Raw genomic sequence first — 24,311 nt, 5'->3', positions numbered from 1 at the left:
GTGGTTGGGTAGGTGTGTAATACGAACGTCTAGCAACCCAAGGGTTGTGACTTCAAATCTCATCACAGACAACTTTAGCATCGTATCTAATTAGGAACTTTTCAACTACTTACTACTTTTTAGCTAAGTTGCACTACTTAGGATGTTAGCTAACTCCTAAACTTAACCCTAACCTTAGCCCTAACCCCTAGCCTAGCTAACATTAGCCAGCTAGCTGACTTTACGTACAGAATCAGACGAAATGCTCTGAGACCAGGTTGGTTTAGGGGGAAGATTATAGCAAATTCCTGACTGTCCTCAAAAGGCTTTTTTTGAGGCCTCTGTGATGTTAATGGCATAGGCTACAGTAGACTATTCATGTGATACCGCAAAGGTAAAAGTACAACAAATGGACATCACTCCAATGGCTTAAATTATTATCATAAGTGGACAATTACATCGACCTTATAACTGTAATTGTTTTTATTTTCTTTATTTCCAATTTTGCCACCATGCCTTGTAGTGTAATTTGGGTACAACATTTCTCCCAAGTAGGAATTCATTACCTTGCCTCTCTTCCACCTTGTCTCTCTTCCTGTTTACATTGACAGGGTTGCAAAACTTGGCATGTGGTCTTAAAAGGTGTGTCTGATAAACAAGGCAGTTCCCACGGTGTGTGCCACATGCCCAGACAGCTTCATGTAGAGTCCACCTATCCTTTGTTTATACTGAACCGTAAGATGGCAGGCACAAACAACATAGGACCACAAATAGTCCTTAAATAGCAACCCGGGATCCAACACTGAAAGACATTTAAGAAAAAAAAAGACTAAATGTATATAGACACAGCTGTCCAGTCACACAAGTACAAGGAATGTTTGTTGAGATGTGCACTGTTCACAGACAGAAAAAATATAAATCTTTCATCTCCTGAGGGAAGTCCTATCTCAGGAGAATTCCTATTCACCCACCCACTGTAGGGGAATGTAGCACATTTTTACAGTACACCAAGGACCATGTTATGAATTGACATAAGGTTTTCATGTTTTTCTTAGTGACAATAGGGGAGGATAAGTTGATTCAGAGGAAACTAAAATGGGATGAATCTCAAATGTTTCTTGATTCCTCGAATCCTTGATTAATTGCCTCTTCCTCAAAACACATTTGAGGAAAAGATCCAAGGGGTGGAACCTAGAATCTTCTCCTCCAATGCGTTTTGAGAAAGACACTATCAGTGGTGGAAAAGTACCCATTTGTCATACTTGAGTAAAAGTAAATATACCTTAATAGAACATTACTCAAATAAAAGTCAAAGTCATGTAAAACCCTACTTGAGTAAAAGTCTAAAAGTATTTGGGTTTTAAATATACTTAAGTATCAAAAGTAAATGAAATTGCTAAAATACTAAAATATAACTAAAAGTAACAGTATATAAATGTCAAATTCCTTATATAAAGCAAACTAGACGGTATTATTTTAATGTTTTTTTATTTTTTATTTACGGATAGCCAGGGGCATGCTCCAACATTGCTTTTAGTTACTTTTAGTTATAATTTACAAGCAAAGCATGTGTTTATTGAGTCTGACAGATCAGGGGCAGTCAGGGTGACCAGGGATGTTCTCTTGATAAGTGTGTGAATTAGGCAATTTTCCTGTCCTGCTAAGTATTCAAAATGTAACGAGTACTTTTGGGTGCCAGGGAGTAAAAAGTACATAATTTTCTTTAGGAATGTAGTGAAAAGTTGTCAAAAATATAAATAGTAAAGCCAAATACAGACAGGGGTGGAAAGTCCTGTAAAATTCTACTCAAGTAGAAGTACTGTTACTTTAATGAAATTGTAATCAAGTAGAAGTAAAAGTACAGGTGTAAAAAACTACTCAAGTAAAAGTAAAAAGTAGCACATTTAAAAAGTACTCAGAGTAAAAGTTACTAACTTACTTCTAAAATAATTTTAATGGTTATTTTTTTCTCCTTTTACAAGAATGGAAGTCCATGTGAAAAGGGTGTGCCAATTGAATGCAAGCTTCACAAACAAATGAATAACAAAAAAAATGTTTTTTTCTATATACTACTGTGAGGGAAAAAAGTATTTGATCCCCTGCTGATTTTGTACGTTTGCCCACTGACAAAGAAATGATCAGTCTATAATTTTAATGGTGGTTTATTTGAACAGTGAGAGACAGAATAACAACAAAAAGATCCAGAAAAACGCATGTCAAAAATGTTATAAAATTATTAGCATTTTAATGAGGGAAATCAGTATTTGACCCCCTCAATCAGAAAGATTTCTGGCTCCCAGGTGTTTTTTATACAGGTAACGAGTTGAGATTAGGCGCACACTCTTAAAGGGAGTGTTCCTAATCTCAGTTTGTTACCTGTATAAAAGACACCTGTCCACTGAAGCAATCAATCAATCAGATTCCAAACTCTCCACCATGACCCCAAGCATACTTCCAAAGTCACCCAACTTATTGTTGGAAGCCTGTGGAAAGCTACCCGAAACGCTTGACCCAAGTTAAACAATTTAACGTTTGGCCCAAGTTAAACAATTTAAAGGCAATGCTACCAAATACTAATTGAGTGTATGTAAACTTCTCACCCACTAGGAATGTGATAAAAGAAATAAAACCTGAAATAAATCATTCTCTATTATTCTGACATTTCACATTCTTAAAATAAAGTGGTGATCCTAACTGACCTAAGCCAGGGAATTTTTACTAGGATGACATATCAGGAATTGTGAAAAACTGAGTTTAAATGTATTTGGCTAAGGTGTATGTAAACTTCCGACTTCAACTGTATATGCAAATGTTATTGTCCAGCACCTGTAATGCAACTTAAATAATGAAAAACATAACAAAAAAACAATTAAAGAAAAGACTCAAAGATATCATCATATGGACACTGAGGTTAAAACCTTTTGGAGTAAAGAAATCATACCGGCTGTGATGACATCAGCTTTGTCAGTCCAAGACGTCTTGAACTTTGGCAGAAGGATTGCAGCAGCAATAAGATGTGGCTCCTCCATCATTTCTCCAAAGCGCTTTTGGAGACCGTTCTGAATGGCTCTTATAAGTGGTAGGCACATTTGGCAAGTTGCTTCCAGCCTTTGAGGTTTAGTTTTTAGTAAGATCACTGGCAGCAGCCACCCCATATCTGTGTTGGTCTCAGACGGTAGAATGTTCAAAGCTGAGACCAAAGGCTTCATCACTTTGCATTACTCATTCAAGAAGGAAATTTCTGCCGGGCTCAGCCTGAAAGATAAGGTAAATGTAATTAATACCTCTTAGAATTCTAACATTTCATGGACAATAAATATTACTGTAATAGGAAAACATTACATTGATTCAAAGAATTGCTACTCACATTTTCACTTTTAATTCTTCACACACATTTCTTATGGCATCCTCCCCCTTCTCTTGTATGATACGTGTGATCCTCTCCACAGCCAGGTAAATTGAGTTCCAACGTGTTTGATTTGGATGGATCAACTGCAGTTTGCACTCATTCTCTACAACTTCAGCAGCTAAGGTTGACCGGTCCGTTTTATTCCACATGGCTTGGCACTTGGCAAAAGACGACCTGGACAACATTTTGTAGCTATGACTATTTGTTTCTGCCAATGCAGAATCTGTTGATGCAATGAGGTTCAGCAGGTGACATGCACACCGTTGATGCTGAGGGAGTTGATATTCTAGGCCACTGTCATTTTCCAGGATGGAATAGGTGTCTTGGTATTCAACCTGCTCTGCTGGCTCTTCAGCATCTGGGTCTCGGTCTGCTGACTCGACTGCCTGGCTCTGCTCACCAAAAACATTGAATGCTTTGATGAAGTTTTATCCACTGTCTGTTGTGGTTCCTTGGTTTGTTTGTGGTTGTAGAGGTTAGCATATTGTAGTTTGTAATCGTGAATGGATGTTTCCTCTGTAGACAAAATGATTGCATCAATCTGGGCAAAATGCACTGCACCTATACATAGCCCATCTGTAAATAGCCCATCCAACTACCTCATCCCCATATTGTTATTTATTTTGCTCCTTTGCACCCCAGTATCTCTGCTTGCACACTCATCTTCTGCACATCTATCACTCCAGTATTTAATTGCTATATTGTAATTATTTCGCCACTATGGCCTACTTATTGCCTTGCCTCCCTTATCCTACCTCATTTGCACACACTGTATATAGACTTTTTCTATTGTATTATTGACTGTATGTTTGTTTATTCCATGTGTAACTCTGTGTTGTTGTTTGTGTCGCACTGCTTTGCTTTATCTTGGCCAGGTCTCAGTTGTAAATGAGAACTTGTTCTCAACTAGCCTACCTGGTTAAATAAAGGTGAAATTAAAAAAGTAAAACATTTATATATCCTGACCAGTTTGGTTTTATACAAATTAAAGTGCAATCTCTAAGTATTTGGGTAATGACAACATTTTTGTTTTGGCTCTGTAGTCCAGCACATTGGATTTTAAAAGATACAATGACAATGTGGTTAAAGTGCAGACTGTCAGCTATTGGTGTTTTTATTCATATCAAATGAACCATTTAGAAATGTCAGCATGTTTTGAATAATGTCACTGTCCAAATACATACAGATGTTTGGGAATATTGTTCTTTCTTTTCCCCAGTTAAAAGAACTTTAGTTTTCCCAAACATGATTTTTGGCTATTAATCGAAACTCAGTGATCCAACCAGATATAGCTAGATAATAAGCAAGCACACACCTAAAAATCCCAGGTCTCCAAATCATTTATTTATTTTAACTTCACAAGTTCATTAATTTCACTTTTAGCTATCCCCAACAACTTATATTATGGGGATGGCTAATAATGTCAATGCGGTAGTAGCCCACACTACATTTACATTTTAGTCATTTAGCAGACACTCTTATCCAGACCGACTTACAGTAGTGAATACATACATTTCATTTCATGCATTTTTTTTTGTACTGGCCCCCCATGGGAATCGAACCCACAACCCTGGCGTTGCAAACACAATACTCTACCAACTGAGCCACAGGGAAGGCACTACAGTTTATATTTCCTTCAGCTCTGTAAAGATGTTGGTCAGGGTCATCTTCTAACTAACGTTAGCTAGCAACAGGATGACCTAGCTAACGTTAGCCTTATGCTACAGATTAAATGCAACTGGCTAGTAGCAACACCTTGTTAGCTACATTACATAGCCTACACAACAAACGGCATTCATGGCGATAAAATGTATTTAGAACTTTACTTTTCGTACCATTACATGTTTCCTCAAGTTTGACGCAGAGTTTTTGTAGGCAGCCACCTCCACCATCTTTGGTAAGCAGAGTTTACGTTCCATAATCATACAGTCCCCTCTTCTCTGCTTGAAGCTGAAGTGTTCTTTGAGATGCGACCAGGGATTTCCTTCCTCATGGTCTTCAGAAGACCCAGCCACTGTCTCTGTGTCTGTGTGTGTGTGTGTGTATTGACTCCTGAACCTGCTCAATCTCGTTAGGCTCCATTTATTTTTCATGTCATTTAGCTACCTTTTTATACGGTTAGAAAATCCTGCTACCGATCATAATTTGGTTTGCATACACAGCTGTGATTGTATACATACACAACACAGACATGATTGTAGTGGTGTCAGAAAAGGATCTTAGCTAACATGCAATTCGTCTTATAATTGGCTTTCAATGAGGGAAAGTTTTAGCAAGGTGTGGTGCCAATTGAATCACAACAGCAGTTCAGGGTTAAGCGTCCAACTCTGGTCTCTAGGCCACTCGAGCTCCTGTTTGTTATGCACTACAGAGACTACAGTCAGTGACATGGCAATTAAACTGGATTGTTTGGGGAAATTATGTGACGATGTGGGAGGATGTTATTGGCACAAGCCAGCTGGCTCATTGAGAGGGGATGAATATTGCTATTCTGGTCAATCCACTCCAATCTTCCTCCATCTCTCTCATTGTGAGTTAGGCCAGGGTAGATGCTTGGTGGGAGGGGTGGCTCTATGTTAAATGACAAAGGTCATTTTGGTATGGTTAAGCCACTTTTATTTTATTGTTTACCATCTGAGAGATGAATACAGGTCGGTGGCAATCTCTTATTGCTGTTTGAGTTTATTGTCAGTGTGCATTACTAACACTATGCACAGTACTGACTCTCCTGCACTGTGCTATCATAAGTATCTTTGATTTGCACTGCAGCATGTCCCAGAGGGAGGGAGATCACACTCACATTTAGGAATCGACAGCTCTGTTCTGTTTACCAAACAACTTCTCGGCCAGGTTAAAACCCTCAGCACTGAACGGGTCAAGCTACAAGTTAGCCCATTTCTAAATCAAGTATCAACTCCCTTCACCCTGGACACACTGCTGTGCAAATGGTACTTCCAGGAAACGCAGTGCAGAAAATCTACTCTCTGCAATTTAAGGACATCCAGGACTTTCAGTTTTTCATTTATTTCACCAAGCATAAATCATTTATCGGGTTGAATGTACTGCACCATATTACGAAACACTGTCTAGAAGTTTGTCCCAGCCATAAATGGATTTGTGTTCTATCAGCACAGCAAAGCTGCCCTCTGCTGATCAGACCTGTGTTGAAATATAATTTCTTGAGCCTGCCTGATGTGCCAGATGGGTGGGGTTTTCAGTTACAGGACTATTCTATAGGAAAACCAGTAGCACTTTATTTTACGGTATATAAATGACCAGGTATTTACTAAAACAATAACATGATAAAATGGTAATTATATATTTGTAATAACCTATACATTTCATTGGGAATTATTAAAACATTGAATTCCCATTGGAAATAATGGTAAAAAGTATCATTACATTTTGTCTCTACGTGCTCGATAGTGTTGACTTGAAGATTAAAATATCAGGAGGCATAAAATGTGATGCATTGAATTCAACGAATTTCGAATTTTAAGCTCAGCAATGTATGTATTGTATCGGTCTATCAAATAAACAAAATATTATTGTCACTGTAAACTATAGTGTATGATGATGCTGAAATGTTTTTTTTATTTTTTTAAAATACCACATCTGCAGCGTAAGTACAAATACCGTAGATATGTAGAGTAAAGCTTCATCACTAGAAAGCTCCTTGAGCTGCTTTACTGTAGCAGACCATATCTGAAACCATGGGTTCATTTATTCTACCTGGGTTAGTATGTATGGCTGCCATAGACAGGCCTGAAGCAGAACTGTGAGGACAGCATACCAGCATGTTTGGACATTCCTTTTCAGCAGTTCTGGCCCAAAATAAGTTACAGCACTTTTTGTACATAGTCCCTGCATTTTAGGGGACTAAAAGTATTGGGCCAAATTCACTTATATATGTGTTAAAGTAGTCAAAAGTTGAATATTTGGTCCTATGTCCCTAGCACGCAATGATTACATCAAACTTGTTGGATACATTTGCTGTTTGTTTTGTAAATTAATGGTAAATATTGTATTGTGTCATTTTGGAGTCACTTTTATTGTAAATAAGAATAGAATATGTTTCTAAACACTTCTACATTAAAGAGGATACTACCATGATTGCGTATAGTCCAAATTAATTGTAAATAATGATGAGTGAGAAATTTACAGATGCACAAATATCAGACCCCCAAGACAAGCTAACCTCTCACTATTACAATAACAGGAGAAGTTATTCTATTTGGGGGGTATGACATTTGTGCGTTTGTAATTTCAAAAAGGTTCACCTGATTATAGATGATAATACCCTCAATTACTGCTGACAGTGTTAATTTTAACATTATGGTCATTGTATCATTTAAAATCCAAAGTGCTGGAGTATACAGCCAAAACAACAAAAATGTGTTACTCTCTCATCTCTTTTAGAGCTCACTGTATGTATTTTCTATTTCCTCTCTCTCCATCTGTTACTCCCCCAACCCTTTCATTTTGTGCCCCCAAAAATTATTAAAAGATAGAACATGGGAGGAAGATTGACAATGTATTAGCTGAGATGAAAGCGTAAGAATACAGACGAGAGGGGGAGACTTCTCGTAGCAAGACGGCGTTGACAGAGATGGTCGCCTCACTTCGAGTCCTTAGGAAACCATGCAGTACTTCGTTTTTTTATGTATTATTTCTTACATTGTTACCCCAATACATTTTAAGTCTTATTACATACAGCCGGGAAGAACTATTGAATATAAGAGAGACGTCAACTTACCATCATTACGACTAGAGGTCGACCGATTATGATTTTTCAACGTCAATACCGATGCCGATTAATGGAGGACCAAAAAAGCCGATACCGATTAATGGGACGATTTTTATCTATCTATTTGTAATAATGACAATTACAACTGTACCGAATGAACAATTTCATTTTAACTTAAAGTAATACATCAATAAAATCAATTTAGTCTCAAATAAATAATGAAACATGTTCAATTTGGTTTAACTAATGCAAAAACACAGTGTTAGAGAGGAAAGTAAAAGTGCAATATGTGCCATGTAAAAAAGCTAACGTTTAAGTTCCTTGCTCAGAACATGAGAACATATGAAAGCTGGTGGTTTCTTTTAACATGAGTCTTCAATATTCCCAGTTAAGAAGTTTTAGGTTGTAGTTATTAGAGGAATTATAGGACTATTTCTCTCTATACCATTTGTATTTAATTTCCCTTTGACTAATGGATGTTCTTATAGGCACTATAGTATTGCCAGCCTAATCTCGGGAGTTGATAGGCTTGAAGTCATAAACAGCGCTGTACTTCAAGCTTTGCAAAGAGCTGCTGGCAAACGCAGGAAAGTGCTGTTTGAATGAATGCTTACGAGCCTGCTGCTGCCTACCACCGCTCAGTAAGACTGCTATATCAAATATCAAATCATAGACTTAATTATAATATAACAAACACACAGAAATACGAGGCTTAGGTCATTAATATGGTCAAATCCGGAAACTATAATTTCAAAAACAAAACGTTGATTCTTTCAGTGAAATACAGAACCGTTGCGTATTTTATTGAACGGGTGGCAACCCTAAGTCTAAATATTGCTTTTACATTGCACAACCTTCAATGTTATGTCATAATTATGTAGAATTCTGGCAAATTAATTACTGTTTTTGTTAGGAAGAAATGGTCTTCACACAGTTCGCAACGAGCCAGGCGGCCCAAACTGATGCATATTTCCTGACTCTGCTTGCACTGAACGCAAGAGATTTCCCTAGTTAATATTGCCTGCTAACATAAATGTCTTTTAACTAAATATGTAGGTTTAAAAAAATATACTTGTGTATTGATTTTAAGAAAGGCATTGATGTTGATGGTTAGGTACATTGGTGCAACAATTGTGCTTTTTTCGCAAATGCACTTTTGTTAAAACATCACCCGTTTGGCAAAGTAGGCTATGATTCGTTAATAAATTAACAGGCACCGCATTGATTATATGCAATGCAGGACAAGCTAGTTAAACTAGTAATATCATCAACCATGTGTAGTTAACTAGTGATTATGTTAAGATTGATTGTTTTTTATAAGATAAGTTTAATGCTAGCTAGCAACTTACCTTGGCTCCTTGCTGCACTTGCGTAACAGGTGGTCAGCCTGCCACGCAGTCTCCTCGTGGATTGCAATGTAATCGGCCATAATTGGCGTCCAAAAATGCCGATTACCGATTGTTATGAAAACTTGAAATCGGCCCTAATTAATCGACCATGCCGATTAATTGGTCGAACTCTAATTACAACCAGGAATACGACTTACCCGAAGCGGATCCTCTGTTTGGACCACCAACCAAGACAATAGACCTAATCCCAGAAGCTGGCCCAAAACAATGATGCCGCAGAAGAGGCAGACGGAGTGGCCTCCTGGTCAGGCTCCGTAGACGTGCACATCGCCCACCGCTCCCGAGTATACTACTCGCCAATGTCCAGTCTCTTGACAACAAGGTAGATTAAATTCGAGCAAGGGTTTGCGTTCCAGAGAGACATCAGAGATTGTAACATTCTTTGTTTCATGGAAACATGACTGTCTCAGAATATGTTGTCAGAATCAATTCAGCCACCGGGCTTCTCCATGCATTGAACAGACAGAGATAAACTCCTCTCTGGGAAGAGGAAGGGCGGGGATGTATGCTTCATGTTTAACGACTCATGATGTAATCGTAACAACATACAGGAACTCAAGTCCTTCTGCTTACCCGACCTATAATTCCTTGCAATCAAATGCTGGCCATATTATCTCCCAAGAGAATTCTTGTCAGTTATAGTCACAGCGGTGTACATTCTCCCTCAAGCAGACACCAAGACGGCCCTCAAGGTACTTCACTGGACTCTATGTAAACTGGAAACCATATATTCTGAGGCTGCATTTAATGCAGCTGGGGATTTTAACTAAGTAAATTTGAGAACAAGGCTACCTAAATTCTATCAGCATATTGATTGCACTACGTGCGGGTGTAATACCTTCAATCACTGCTACTCTAACTTCCGCGATGCATACAAAGCCCTCCCCCGCCCTCCATTCGGCAAATCCGACCACGACGCCAACTTGCACCTACCGTCTTATAGACAGAAACTCAAACAGGATATACCAGTTACTACAACCATTCAATGCTAGTCTGACCAATCGGAATCAACTCTTCAAGATTGTTTTGATCACATGGACTGGGATATGTTCCGGTCAGCCTCAGATAACAACATGAGTTTATAAAGAAGTGCATTGGAGATGTTGTACCCACGGTGACTATTAAAACCTACCATAACCAGAAACCGTGGATGGATGGCGGCATTCGTGCAAAACTGAAAGCACGAACCACCGCATTTAACCATGGAAAGAGGTCTGGGAATATGGCTGAATATAAACAGTGTAGTTATTCCCTCCGCAAAGCAATCAAACAGGCGAAATGCCGGTACAGGGACAAAGTGGAGTCGCAATTCAATGGCTCAGACACAAGACGTATGTGGCAGGGTCTACAGGAAATCCCGGACTACAAAAAGAAAACCAGCCACATCACGGACACCGACGTCACGCTTCCAGACAAACTAAACACCTTCTTTGCCCGCTTTGAGGATAATTCAGTGCCACCGTCGCGGCCCACTAACAAGGACTGCACCCCCCCCTCTCCTTCTCTGTGGTCGATGTGAGTAAAACATTTAAGCGTGTTAACCCTCGGAAGGCTGCTGTCCCAGACGGCATCCCTACTCGTGTCCTCAGAGCATGTGTAGACCAGCTGGTTGGTGTGTTTACGGACATATTAAATCGCTCCCTATCCCAGTCTGCTGTCCCCACATGCTTCAAGATGGCCACCATTGTTCTTGTACCCAAGAAGGCAAAGATAACTGAACTAAATGACTACCGCCCCGTAGCACTCACTTCTGTCATCATGAAGTGCTTTGAGAGACTAGACAAGGATCATATCAACTCCACCTTACCGGCCACCCTAGACCCACTTCAGTTTGCATACCGCCCCAACAGGTCCACAGACGATGCAATCGACATCACACTGCCCTCTGCCCTATCCCATTTGGACAAGAGGAATACCTATGTAAGAATGCTGTTCATTGACTACTGCTCAGCATTCAACACCATAGTACCCTCCAAGCTCATCATCAAGCTGGAGGCCCTGGGTCTGAACCCCGCCCTGTGCAATTGGGTCCTGGACTTTTTGACGGGCCGCCCCCAGGTGGTGAAGGTAGGAAACAACATCTCCACTTCGCTGACCCTCAACACTGGGGCCCCACAAAGGTGCGTGCTCAGCCCTCTCCTGTACTCCGTGTTCACCCACAACTGCGTGGCTATGCACGCTTCCAACTCAATCATCAAGTTTGCAGACAAAACAACAGTAGTGGGCTTGATTACCAACAACAACAAGACAGCCTACAGGGAGGAGGTGAGGGCTCTCGGAGTGTGATGTCAGGAAAACAACCTCTCAATCAACATCAACAAATCAAAGGAGATGATCGTGGAATTCAGGAAACAGCAGATGGAGCACTCCCCTATCCACATCGAATGGACAGTAGTGGAGAAGTTTTAAGGTCCTCGGCGTACACATCACAGACCCACACAGATAGTTTGGAGAATAAGGCGCAACAGCACCTCTTCAACCTCAGGAGGCTGAAGAAATTTGGCTTGTCACCCAAAACCCTGACAAACTTTTACAGATGCACAATCGAGAGCATCCTGTCAGACTGTATCACAGCCTGGTACGACAACTGCAATGCCCTCAACCGCAAAGCTCTCCAGAGGGTGGTGAGGTCTGCACAACGCATCACCGGGGGCAAACTACCTGCCCTCCAGGACACCTACACCACCCGATATCACAGGAAGGCCAAAAAGATCATCAAGGACATCAACCACCCGAGCCACTGCCTGTTCACACCGCTACCATCCAGAAGGTGAGGTCAGTACAGGTGCATCAAAGCTGGGACCGAGAGACTGAAAAACAGCTTCTATCTCAAGGCCATCAGACTGCTAAACAGCAATCACTAACTCAGAGAGGCTGCTGCCTGCATTGAGACCCAATCACTGGCCACTTTAATAGATGGATCACTAGTCACTTTAAAACCTGTTGAGGACAGACGTTCCGTCTAGCCCAGAGCCAATGCAACAGCAGGGCGCGAAACACAAAACATCAAAAATCTAATAATTTAAATTTCTCAAACATACGACTATTTTACACCATTTTAAAGATGACGATCTTCATCAGATGACACTCCTAGGACATCATGTTACACCATACCTGTATGTTTTGTTCGGTCAAGTTCATATTTATATCCAAAAACAGCATTTTACATTGACGCGTGATGTTCAGAAAATGTTTGCCTCCAAAACTTCCGATGAATGAGCACATTAATTTACAGAAATACTCATCATAAACATTGACAAAATATATAACAATTATTTAAAGAATTATAGATACACTACTCCTTGATGCAACCGCTGTGTCAGATTTCAAAATAACTTTACGGAGAAAGCTCATTGTTCAATATTCTGAGTACATAGTTCAACCATCAATGCAAGCTATACAGCTACCCGCCAAGTTCTGGCATCAACAAAACTCTGAATTAGTGTTATAAATCATTCCTTACCTTTGCTGATCTTCGGCGGAATGCACTCCCAGGACTCCTACTTCCACAAGAAATGTTTGTTTTGTTCGAAATACTCCATATTTATGTCCAAATACCTCCGTTTTGTTTGTGCGTTCAGATCACTATCCAAAGGCATACTGCGCGAGCGTAAATCGAGATACGAAAAGTCAAAATGTTCCATTACCGTTCATAGAAACATGTCAAACGTTATTTACAATCAATCTTTAGGGTATTTTTAACATGAAAATGTGATAATATTCCAACCGGACAATAGCGTATTCATTCCAGAAGAAAAAGAAGGAACGGCACACTCGCGGGCTTACGCATAATCAAGCCCTTTGTCCATAGGCAGTCCACTCATTGACTGAGCTACTATTCTCTGCCCAGTAACAGGAGAAGGAGGAAACAAGTTTCTAAAGGCTGTTGACAGCCAATGGAAGCCTTAGGAAGTGCAACGTGACCCTACAGACACTGTAGTTTCGATAGGGATTCAAAAGAAGAACTACAATTCTCAGATTTCCCACTTCCTGGTTGGATTTTTCTCAGGTTTTTGCCTGTTCTGTTATACTCACAGACATCATTCAAACAGTTTTAGAAACTTCAGACTGTTTTCTATCCAAATCTACTAATAATATATATAATATGCATTTCTGGGCCCGAGTAGTAGGCAGTTTAATTTGGGTACGTTTTTCATCCGGCCGTGAAAATACTGCCCCCTATCCTCAACAGGTTTTAAACGATGTCACTTTAAAAAAATGCCACTTTAATAATGTTTACATATCTTACATTACTCATATCACATGTATATACCGTATTTTATACCATCTATTGCACCTGGCCTATGCCGCTCGGCCATCGTTCATCCATATATTTATATTTACATATTCTCATTCACCCCTTTAGTTTTGTGTGTATTAGGTAGTTGTTGGGAAATTGTTAGATTACTTGTTAGATTTTACTGCACTGTTAGTTCTAGAAGCACAAGCATTTCGCAACACTCACATTAACGTCTGCTAACCATGTGTATGTGACCAATAACATTTGATTTGATTTGACAGCTGAAGCAATGGTTTCATCTACTGCATAATGCTTTTGCATTTTATCTGGGTGACAGAGGATGGGCACTGATGCTGGAATAATTAGATATTCTGTGCCTCAATCCAACAGTGTTTCTCTCAGTGCCCAGAGCTACGAGCACACTGAGTATACAGGGCAGCAGTCTGCTTGTGGGTGGGAGATGTCATCTTCATGCATGAGTGATGACAGAAACACAGGCCTGTGAACACACACATAGGCACACACACAAAGGCACACATACTGTATACACAGAGGTGCTCACGCACGCACACACACATACACACACACACACACACTGTCCCTAGCTGACCCAATGGGGACCTTGTCATTCCATGTTTACACTCTATCTTCCATCAGCACAGAATTGACAGATATGCATTCTGAAATCTAGAAATGACTGTCCCTCAAATGTGTTAATTGTGCATGTGTTGTTTACTTTTGGGTAAAGTGGATTATACTAACATTGTATAATGCATAATATCGATTTATGTATAAAACCTTTTTCTTTTATAGTTCTGAAGCACAAAAATAGTCCGCCCCACCCTCCCCCAAAAAGTATCTGTTAAATGACCACTGTGTACTGTCTCACATTCAGTTTACTGTAAACATTGGTCATAAGGCTGGGACACACAAATCTTTTTCTGATCTTTCCCTTCCCCTTGTGAAACAAATAGGAACAGACAATAAATAGATCTAGTGTATGACGTGTCCTATGACTCCACCTAGCTTAGTACTACTACCCAATTCAGTGTTCCCTATGCAGGTTGACGTTTATTGTCATAGGTTTTGTCCTGGAGGCATAACTAAGTGATTTCCACTTGATAGGCCAGCTGCAAAATAAAAACTGGCTATATTGTAAAAATTCATTAAAAAAAAAGTGCTTTTTGGTCTTAATTTAAGGTTAGGGTTAGGCATTAGGCTTAGCAGTATGGTTAAAGGTTAGGGTTAAGGTTATGTTTAACAACAGATTTTATGACTTTGTGGCTGTGCCAGCTAGTGACCAATCTGCAGAGCTGTCTCCAGAACCAGCTAACCTGGATTCCCTATCTGAAGGGACTGGAAAGGTGTACTTTTACCCTATTCAGTGATGACTATCTAATAGGACTGGAAAGGTGTATTCCTACCCTAGTCATTGTTCGATATCTCAAAGGACTGGAAATGTTTATCTTCGTCTGACTCTGGGGAAGTACAACAGTTAAAAGGGCCAAATTAAGTGTAAGTGTATTCCTTAAATGGTCTGTTGTTTTTTTAAACAATAATGTAAGCACATGCCACTTGGCTAGCTAGCTAGCTAAGCTATTCACATGGCTGGCATCTAAAATTAACTTTTTGATTTCCAGGAATTGCAGATAGAAACTTCAGCACAACACTGGATTACACCAAAGGCCCGAAGGCGTCGAGGAGAACAACTTCTCAGGTAACTATAAAATGATTTTTATGGTCTCTGCATGACTATTATGCCTACCTGCCTATACCCACATGAAAAAATACTATAGTAACGTCAGCAAAAACACTACAGTAAATACTACTGTATACCACAGTCCGCAAAAACACTACAGTAAATACTACAGTATACTACAATCCGCGAAAACATTACATTATTTACTATAGTACAGTTATTTTACTACTATATTTATACAATAGTTAACTTTAAATACTACAGTATACATACTACTGTATACAGTAACTTCAGCAAAAACATTACAGTGAATACTATACTATGAATACTATGGTTTGAATTAGAGCAACCTTGAGGGAATCTTATTTGAGTCAGAAAATGATGTTCATATGATAGGGAAGATATACAAAACCTTGCAGAGAACATCAGTCTCCTCAACAACAACAAAAAACTATTGGAACCAAGATCTGATGTTGGCACAAGATAGTTGGAGCATAATGAAATTACAGTTAATGAAAATGTACACTTAATACACTTAATATATATACTGTTGTTTCTGTTGCACTGCTTTGCTTTATCTTGGCCAGGTCGCAGTTGTAAATGAGAACTTGTTCTCAACTAGCTTACCTGGTTAAATAAAGGTGAAATATATATGTAAATATATTTTAAATACAGTATAAGTGCATTTCTAGAATGTATTAAACAATAGACAGTGCTTGACTCGGGATGAAAGAAGTGCAGGAGCTGTCTTTTTCTAAGTCGATCCATTAGACCATGTATTCCCAAATGCTGTCGGGGGTACGCCAAATAAAAATGTGATTCACATAAAAATAAATGTTTTATAAAAAATGTAAGTAAATGTCTTCACATTTTCAAACAGTCCATTTAGTAAGGCCTGTGTCCATAGAGACATATACCATCTCTACGGGTAGTACTTGTACTACCAGCAGTACTACACCTGCACTTGTCGATGACACAAGTTGTTCTGCTTCCACGAGCACATCCAATGTTAGCATCAGTAATTCTACATTTGTTGTTAGCCCAGCTAGCATGGGCACTGACAATTTTGAATCTGATGCAGCTGAAGAGTTACTGCCCCCTTACCCGGGAAAGCACCAAACAACAGACAGGGACGTTGTACCATCGAAGAGGCGCAAATATGATGAGAACTACATTGATTTGGGGTTCACTTATATTGGCAATAGTGCCTTCCTCAGCCACAGTGTGTTAAATGTACAAAAGTACTATCTCACAACTCGATGAAACCTTCACTCTTGTGCAGACATTTAGAAACAAAACATGCCAATTTGAAAAATAAGCCACAGGTGTTTTTTGAGCGAGAATTAAGACGACTTTGGATTAGTAAGACATGTATAAAAGCAACAGATACCATTAATAAGAAGGGGCTAGAGCGTCTTTGTCACGTCCTGACCAGTAAAGGGGCTGTTTGTTATTGTAGTTTGGTCAGGGAGTGGCAGGGGGTGTTTGTTTAGGGTGTTTCGGGGTTGTTTCGGTTATGTTCTATGTTAGTGTATTTCTATGTTATTTCTAGTTGGTCTATTTCTATGTGGTGTTTATTGGGTTGACCTTCAATTGGAGGCAGCTGCTTCTCGTTGCCTCTGATTGAAGGTCCTATTTATAGGGGTGTTTGTTCTATGGGGGTTTGTGGGTAGTTATTTACTGGTTTAGTGTTTGTTGCACCTGACGGGAATGTTTGGAGTCATTTACATTTACATTTTCCATTTAAGTCATTTAACAGACGCTCTTATCCAGAGCGACTTACAAATTGGTGCATTCACCTATAATATCCAGTAGAACAAACACTTTACAATAGTGCATCTAAATCCTTTAAAGGGGGGGGGGTTAGAAGGATTACTTTATCCTATCCCAGGTATTCCTTAAAGAGGTGGGGTTTCAGGTGTCTCCGGAAGGTGGTGATTGACTCCGCTGTCCTGGCATCGTGAGGGAGATTGTTCCACCATTGGGGTGCCAGAGCGGCGAACAGTTTTGACTGGGCTGAGCGGGAACTGTGCTTCCTCAGAGGTAGGGAGGCGAGCAGGCCAGAGGTGGATGAACGCAGTGCCCTTGTTTGGGTGTAGGGCCTGATCAGAGTCTGAAGGTACGGAGGTGCCGTTCCCCTCACAGCTCCGTAGGCAAGCACCATGGTCTTGTAGCGGATTTGTTTTGTATACATGTTTATTTTGTTTTTCCTTCTTCAAATAAAAAAGAAGATGAGTATACATTTTCCCGCTGCATTTTGGTCCACTCCTTACGACAATCATGACAGTCTTATATGGTGAGCTACCGAGTGACTAGGACAGGCAAGCCCCATACTGTTGTGGAGGACTTAATTCTTCCTGCTGGGACAATGCTGGGGGAAAAGGCCCAAAAAACTATATAGACAATGCCTTCATCAAACAACACTGTTTCACGACGCATCAGTGACATGGCAGGAGATGTTTTGAAACAATTACTGCTTCGCAAACAAGCCAGTGAATTCTATGCGTTACAGCTGGATGAGTCAACAGACGTGGCGGGCCTGGTACAGCTCCTGGTATATGTTCGTTACATTTATGGGGGGTCAATTAAGGAAGACATCCTCTTCTGCAAACCACTGGAAACCAGGACAACAGGAGGGGATATTTTTAAGGTATTGGACAGCTTTGTGACATCAAATGGACTTTGGTAGTCAAGAAATGTTGGTATCTGTACTGATGGCGCAAAAGCCATGACAGGGAGACAGTGGAGTGGTAACGCACGTGCAAGTAATTGCTCCCGAAGCCACTTGGGTACACTGCAGCATTCACCGAGAGGCTCTTGCTGCCAAGGGAATGCCTGACAGCTTGAAAGATGTTTTGGACACTTCAGTAAAAATGATTAACTTTGTTTTAGGGATAGGCGTCCCGCTAGCGGGACACCTGTCGACAACATCCGGTGAAATTGGAAGGCGCGCAGTTCAAATAAATAATCATAATATTAAACATTCATTAACATACAAGTATCTTCTATAATTTAAAAGCTTAAATTCTTGTTCATCTAACTGTGGTGTCCAATTTACAATAGGCTTTGCAGTGAAAGCATACCATGCGATTGTCTGAGGACAGCGCCCCCAGATCAACATATTTTTCAACCAGCACAGGCTTCTCAAAATCACAAATAGCGATTAAATAAATCACTTCCTTTTGAAAATCTTCTTCTGTTTGCAATCCCAAGGGTCTCAGCTACAACATGAATGGTCGTTTTCTTAGATAAAATCCTTCTTTATATCCCAAAAAGTCTGTTTAGTTGGCGCCATCGATTTTAGCAATCCACTCGTTCAACATGCAGACAAAGGAGTCCAAAAAGCTACTGCTAAACTTCGTCCAAACAAGTCAAACAGCATTTCTATTAAATCCTCAGGTATCCTAAAATGTAAATAAACTATAATATTTCATACGGAAAGTAGTATGTTCAGGTACTTTCCCGAAATGAAAGTACGCAGGTACTTTCCCGAAACGGATTCGTTATCCCTTTCATGCCCTGCCTCCAGTCCACTTATCTGACCAAGAGAGCCTCATCGAAATTGCAACAAGCAGTTCTGTGGAAATTGAATTTAATCTGTATTGGGCTGCGCTCAGAGTATCCTGCCTTGGCATATCGTACTGTTAAGACACTGATGTCCTTTGCAACCACGTACCTATCTGAGAGTCACTAGCATGAAAACTAAATACAGACACAGACTGTGAGTGGAAAATGATTTAAGACTGAGTCTCTCTCCAATACAACCCAACATTGCAGAGTTATGTACATCCTTTCTAGCACACCCTTCTCATTAACCTGTGGTGAGTTATTCACAATTTTCGAATTTATAAGGTTTTATATGAAATATGGTTAAGTAAAGAGCAAAATTATTGATTATTATTATATTACTATTTGTGCCCTGTTCCTATAAGAGCTCTTTGTCACTTCCCACGAGCCGGGTAGAGACAAAAACTCACACTCATTCTTATGTTTAATAAATGTATCGTGTAGTGTGTGTGTGGCAGGCTTACAATGATGGAAAAAAACAACATTTGAGAGTACGCTAACCCTGGTGCTGGGGGGGGGTACGAGATAATAAAAAGTATGGGAACCACTGCAATAGACTATGTTCACCAAAATTCACAAATTACATTATGCTATAGAGACTTCTGATTATTCACTGTTAAGGATTTATACACATTTTCCATAACTTCTCCATGACTTTTAACCAACATTTCATGACTATTATTATAGCCTACTTGAAAAAGTAAGCCTTATTGACACTGGAAGGCTGCTGTGTCTGATCCCATTCCATGAGCAGTATTTCTGTCTGAAATAAAGCCCTTTTGTGGGGAAAAACTCATTCTAATTGGCTGGACCTGGCTCCCTAGCGGGTGGGCCTATAACCTCCCAGGCCCCCCCATGAATGCGCCCCTGCCCAGTCATGAGAAATCCATAGATTAGGGCCTAATGAATTTATTTCAATTGACTGATTTCCTTATATGAACTGTAACTCAGCAAAATCTTTGAAATTGTTGCATGTTGCGTTAATATTTTTGATCAGTATATTAAGGCTATCTCCAGTGCCGGTGGAAAGGCAACAACGACACTAATGCTTTAGCTATAATTAACGAGCAAGAAACTGCTACAAGTTATGTTTTGATTTGGCTATCTAGTTTGTCTGTTGTCTGGCATTATTTTATACCTGCTGCTGAAATGTCGTGCTCTCTTTCCTCCGGCAATGGCCCACTCACAGTGGCACACACGCAGCACAGACACAGACACGCACTAAAGGGTCATTACGGTAATGGCTAATATGTAGATTTTTAAGTGATTGATAATATTTAAAAGTGTGCCTTTCGTGAATTACATTAACAAAAATGATTAAACACATTTCCATGACTTTACAAAAAAGTAAAGTCCATGGAGAATAACAATACCTCCTCTCAGCTGTCCACTGCACCGAGACTAGAAAACACTGTAACCACTGGTAAATCCATGATAATAGAGAATTTCAATAAGCATTTCTCTACGGCTGGCCATGCTTTCCACCTGGCTACCCCAACCCCGGCCAACAGCTCTGCACCCCAGCAACTGGCCCAAGCCCCCCCCCGCTTCTCCAACACCCAAATCCAGACAGCTGATGTTCTGAAAGAGCTGAAAAATCTGGATCCCTACAAATCAGCTGGGCTAGACAATCTGGACCCTCTCTTCCTAAAATTATCCGCCGCCATTGTTGCAACCCCTATTACTAGCCTATTCAACCTCTCTATCGTATCGTCTGAGATTCCTAAAGATTGGAAAGCGGCCTCGGTCATCCCCCTCTTCAAACGGGGAGACACTCTAGACCCAAACTGGTACAGACCTATATCCATCCTGCCCTGCCTTTCTAAAGTCTTCAAAAGCCAAGTGAACAAACAGATCACCGACCATTTCGAATCCCACTGTACCTTCGCCACTATGCAATCTGGTTTCCGAGCTGGTCACAGGTGCACTTCAGCCACGCTCAAGGTCCTAAACGATATCATAACTGCCATTGATAAAAGACAGTACTGTGCAGCCATCTTCATTGACCTGGCCAAGGCTTTTGACTCTGTCAATCACCGTATTCTTATCGGCAGACTCAATAGCCTTGGTTTCTCTAATGATTGCCTCGCCTAGTTCAGTGTGTCAAATCGGAGGGCCTGTTGTCCGGACCTCTGTCAGTCTCTATGGAGTGCCACAGGGTTCTATTCTCGGGCCGACTCTTTTCTCTGTATATATCAATGATGTTGCTCTTGCTGCAGGTGATTCTTTGATCCACCTCTACGCAGACGACACTATTCTGTATACATCTGGCTGTTCTTTGGACACTGTGTTAACAAACCTCCAAACGAGCTTCAATGCCATACAACACTCCTTCCGTGGCCTCCAACTGCTCTTAAATGCTAGTAAAACAAAATGCATGCTCTTCAACCGATCGCTGCCCGCACTCGCCTGCCCGACTAGCATCACTACTCTGGACGGTTCTGACTTAGAATATATGGACAACTATAGAGTACAAAAAAAATGCATAAAATGTATGCATTCACTACTGTAAGTCGCTCTGGATAAGAGCGTCTGCTAAATAACTAAAATGTAAAATGTAAATACCTAGGTGTCTGGCTAGACTGTAAACTCTCCTTCCAGACTCACATTAAGCATCTACAAATCAAAGTTAAATCTAGAATTGGATTCCTATTTCGCAACAAAGCCTCCTTCACTCATGCTGCCAAACATACCCTCGTAAAACTGACTATCCTACCGATACTTGACTTCGGCAATGTCATTTACAAACACCTGTATGCTCCAACACCTGTATGCTCTCATTGGCTGGTCTTTGCTACATATTCATCGCCAAACCCACCGGCTCCAGCTCATCTATAAGTCTTTGCTAGGTTAAGCTTCGCCTTATCTCAGCTCACTGGTCACCATAGCAACACCCACCCGTAGCAAGCGCTCCAGCAGGTATATTTCAGTGGTCATCCCCAAAGCCAACACCTGCTGTGGCCGCCTTTCCTTCCAGTTCTCTGCTGCCAATGACTGGAACAAATTGCAAAAATCACTTTAGTTGGAGACTTATATCTCCCTCACTAACTTTAAGCGTCAGCTGTCCGAGCAGCTTACCGATCGCTGCAGCTGTACACAGCCCATCTGTAAATAGCCCATCCAACCAACTACCTACCTCATCCCCATGTTTGTTTTAGTTTTCTGCTCTTTTGCACACCAGTATTTCTACTTGCAAATCCTCATCTGCACATCTATCACTCCAGTGTAAATTGCTAAATTGTAATTACTTTGCCACTATTGGCCTATTTATTGCCTTACCTCCTTACTTCATTTGCACACACTGTATACAGATTTTTCTATTGTGTTATTGACTGTACGTTTGTTTATCCAATGTGTAACTCTGTGTTGTTTTTGTTGACTTTATCTTGTTCAGGTTGTAGTTGTAAATGTGAACTTGTTCTCAACTGGCCTACCTGGTTAAATAAAGGTGAAATTAAAAAATCTTCCCCATTATCCCCTGGGTATTTATACCTGTGTTTTCTGTCTGTCTGTGCCAGTTCGTCTTGTTCTGTCAAATCAACCAGCGTGTTACGCCGGGCTCTTACTTGTTCCTTTTTCTCTGTTTTTGCTAGTCCTCCCGGTTTTGACCCTTGCCTGCCCTGACTCTGAACCCGCCTGCCTGACCATGCTGCCTGCCCTGACCTCGAGCCTGCCTGCCACTCTGTACCTCCTGGACTCTGAACTTGTCATGATCTGTTGCCTGTCCACGAACATTCTCTTGCCTGCCCCTTGGATAGTAATAAATATCAGAGACTCAAACCATCTGCATCTGGGTCTTGCCCTTTGCCCTTATAGCATCCTGCTCTTTCAGGCTGGCACATTTTCAATCTGCGCAATCTCGAACAAACTACTGTCACGCAGATTTGCAGACTAGAGGCAAATAAACTTGAACAAAATGGAATCAGGAAATGAATGCCCAATCTCCATTGCTATTCTGTTCACCCATGACTGCGTGGCCATGCATGCCTCCAAGTCAATCATCAAGTTTGCAGATGACACTACAGTGGTAGGCTTGATTACCAACAACAACGAGACAGCCTACAGGGAGGAGGTGAGGGCCCTCGGAGTGTGGTGTCAGGAAAATAACCTCACACTCAAAGTCAACAAAACAAAGGAGATGATCGTGGACTTCAGGAAACAGCAGAGGGAGCACCCCCCTATCCACATCGACGGGACAGTAGTATGGAAGGTGGAAAGTTTTAAGTTCCTCTGCGTACACATCACGGACAAACTGAAATGGTCCACCCACACAGACAACGTGGAGAAGAAGGCGCAACAGCACCTCTTCAACCTCAGAAGGCTGAAGAAATTTGACTTGTCACCAAAACCACTAACAGACTTTTACAGATGCACAATCGAGAGCATCCTGTCGGGCTGTATCACCGCCTGGCAGGCAAGAAAATGGCCTTGCCGAAACCCTTCTAATTTCCTTAATTTTGTGGCTAGAGTCAAATACTTTCTGTGGCACACATCAGAGTGAAATACTTTCTATAGAACAAACGTCAAATTAGGATAGGCAACCAAAATGAATAACTAATGTATGTGTGTTATATTAAACACAGACGGAGTAAAATGTAGGCAAGCAATAAACATTTTGTTTGAATGTTAAATGACGAGACAGAGGCATTGATGCGAGTAACCAGTCTTGTTCAGTATATTGCAATACATCCGGGTATTTCAAGCACACTAAAACCACTGGAGTTGCTGTAATTAACATTTACCAACAGAGTACATCACTGTGCCATTTTACACCCATAACACATTTCAGAACAACTACTAGTCGAATAAGCCATGGGAGAGATGACGAATTTTGGCAAAGAAATTTATTTATAGACTAATACACTTGAAACAAAGTGCCAAACCGAAAACTGCAGACATTATTAACCGACATGAAAAAATGTATGTCACGCAGCCTAAAGTGATCAGAAATCCCAACTAGCAGGCAAGTCGCAGCAATGAAGAATTGAGTGCGTGCGCGTTCACGCGAAGGGGGTTCCGGCACAACACCGGAAAGCTCCACTAAAAGAAGACGTTGCTTAGTTACAGTATCTATTCAACCCACACATATTTAGTCTAGCATAGCATCGTTTCATGTAACGTTAGCAAACTACTTTCAATATGCCATTTAAAGTAACGTTACATGGAGACTGCTTGGTTATAATGGAATGGACTAAAAAACGAAGCTAGCTAATTAAGCAACTGATTTGTCTCGAGTCATACATTTAGCGTGCATGCCAGGT

The 24,311-nt window shown here is 40.6% G+C and overlaps 1 protein-coding gene across 2 annotated transcripts in view; it reads left to right on the top strand.

The window, feature by feature from the left end:
* The first annotated feature begins 24,037 nt into the window (after positions 1 to 24,037).
* Positions 24,038 to 24,311, top strand: part of LOC115202057 (cilia- and flagella-associated protein 97-like) — a 30,592-nt gene continuing 30,318 nt past the window's right edge. For both annotated transcript variants that reach the window (XM_029765914.1, XM_029765913.1), the window contains exon 1: positions 24,038 to 24,309. The gene's annotated coding sequence lies outside the window, so the exon portion shown is untranslated. The remainder of the gene's footprint in view (positions 24,310 to 24,311) is intronic.

The sequence above is a fragment of the Salmo trutta genome, chromosome 11 (assembly GCF_901001165.1).
Source record: "Salmo trutta chromosome 11, fSalTru1.1, whole genome shotgun sequence".
Lineage (NCBI taxonomy): Eukaryota > Metazoa > Chordata > Actinopteri > Salmoniformes > Salmonidae > Salmo > Salmo trutta.
The sequence above is the reverse complement of the archived record's forward strand: the minus strand, read 5'-3'. Positions and strand labels throughout refer to the sequence as shown.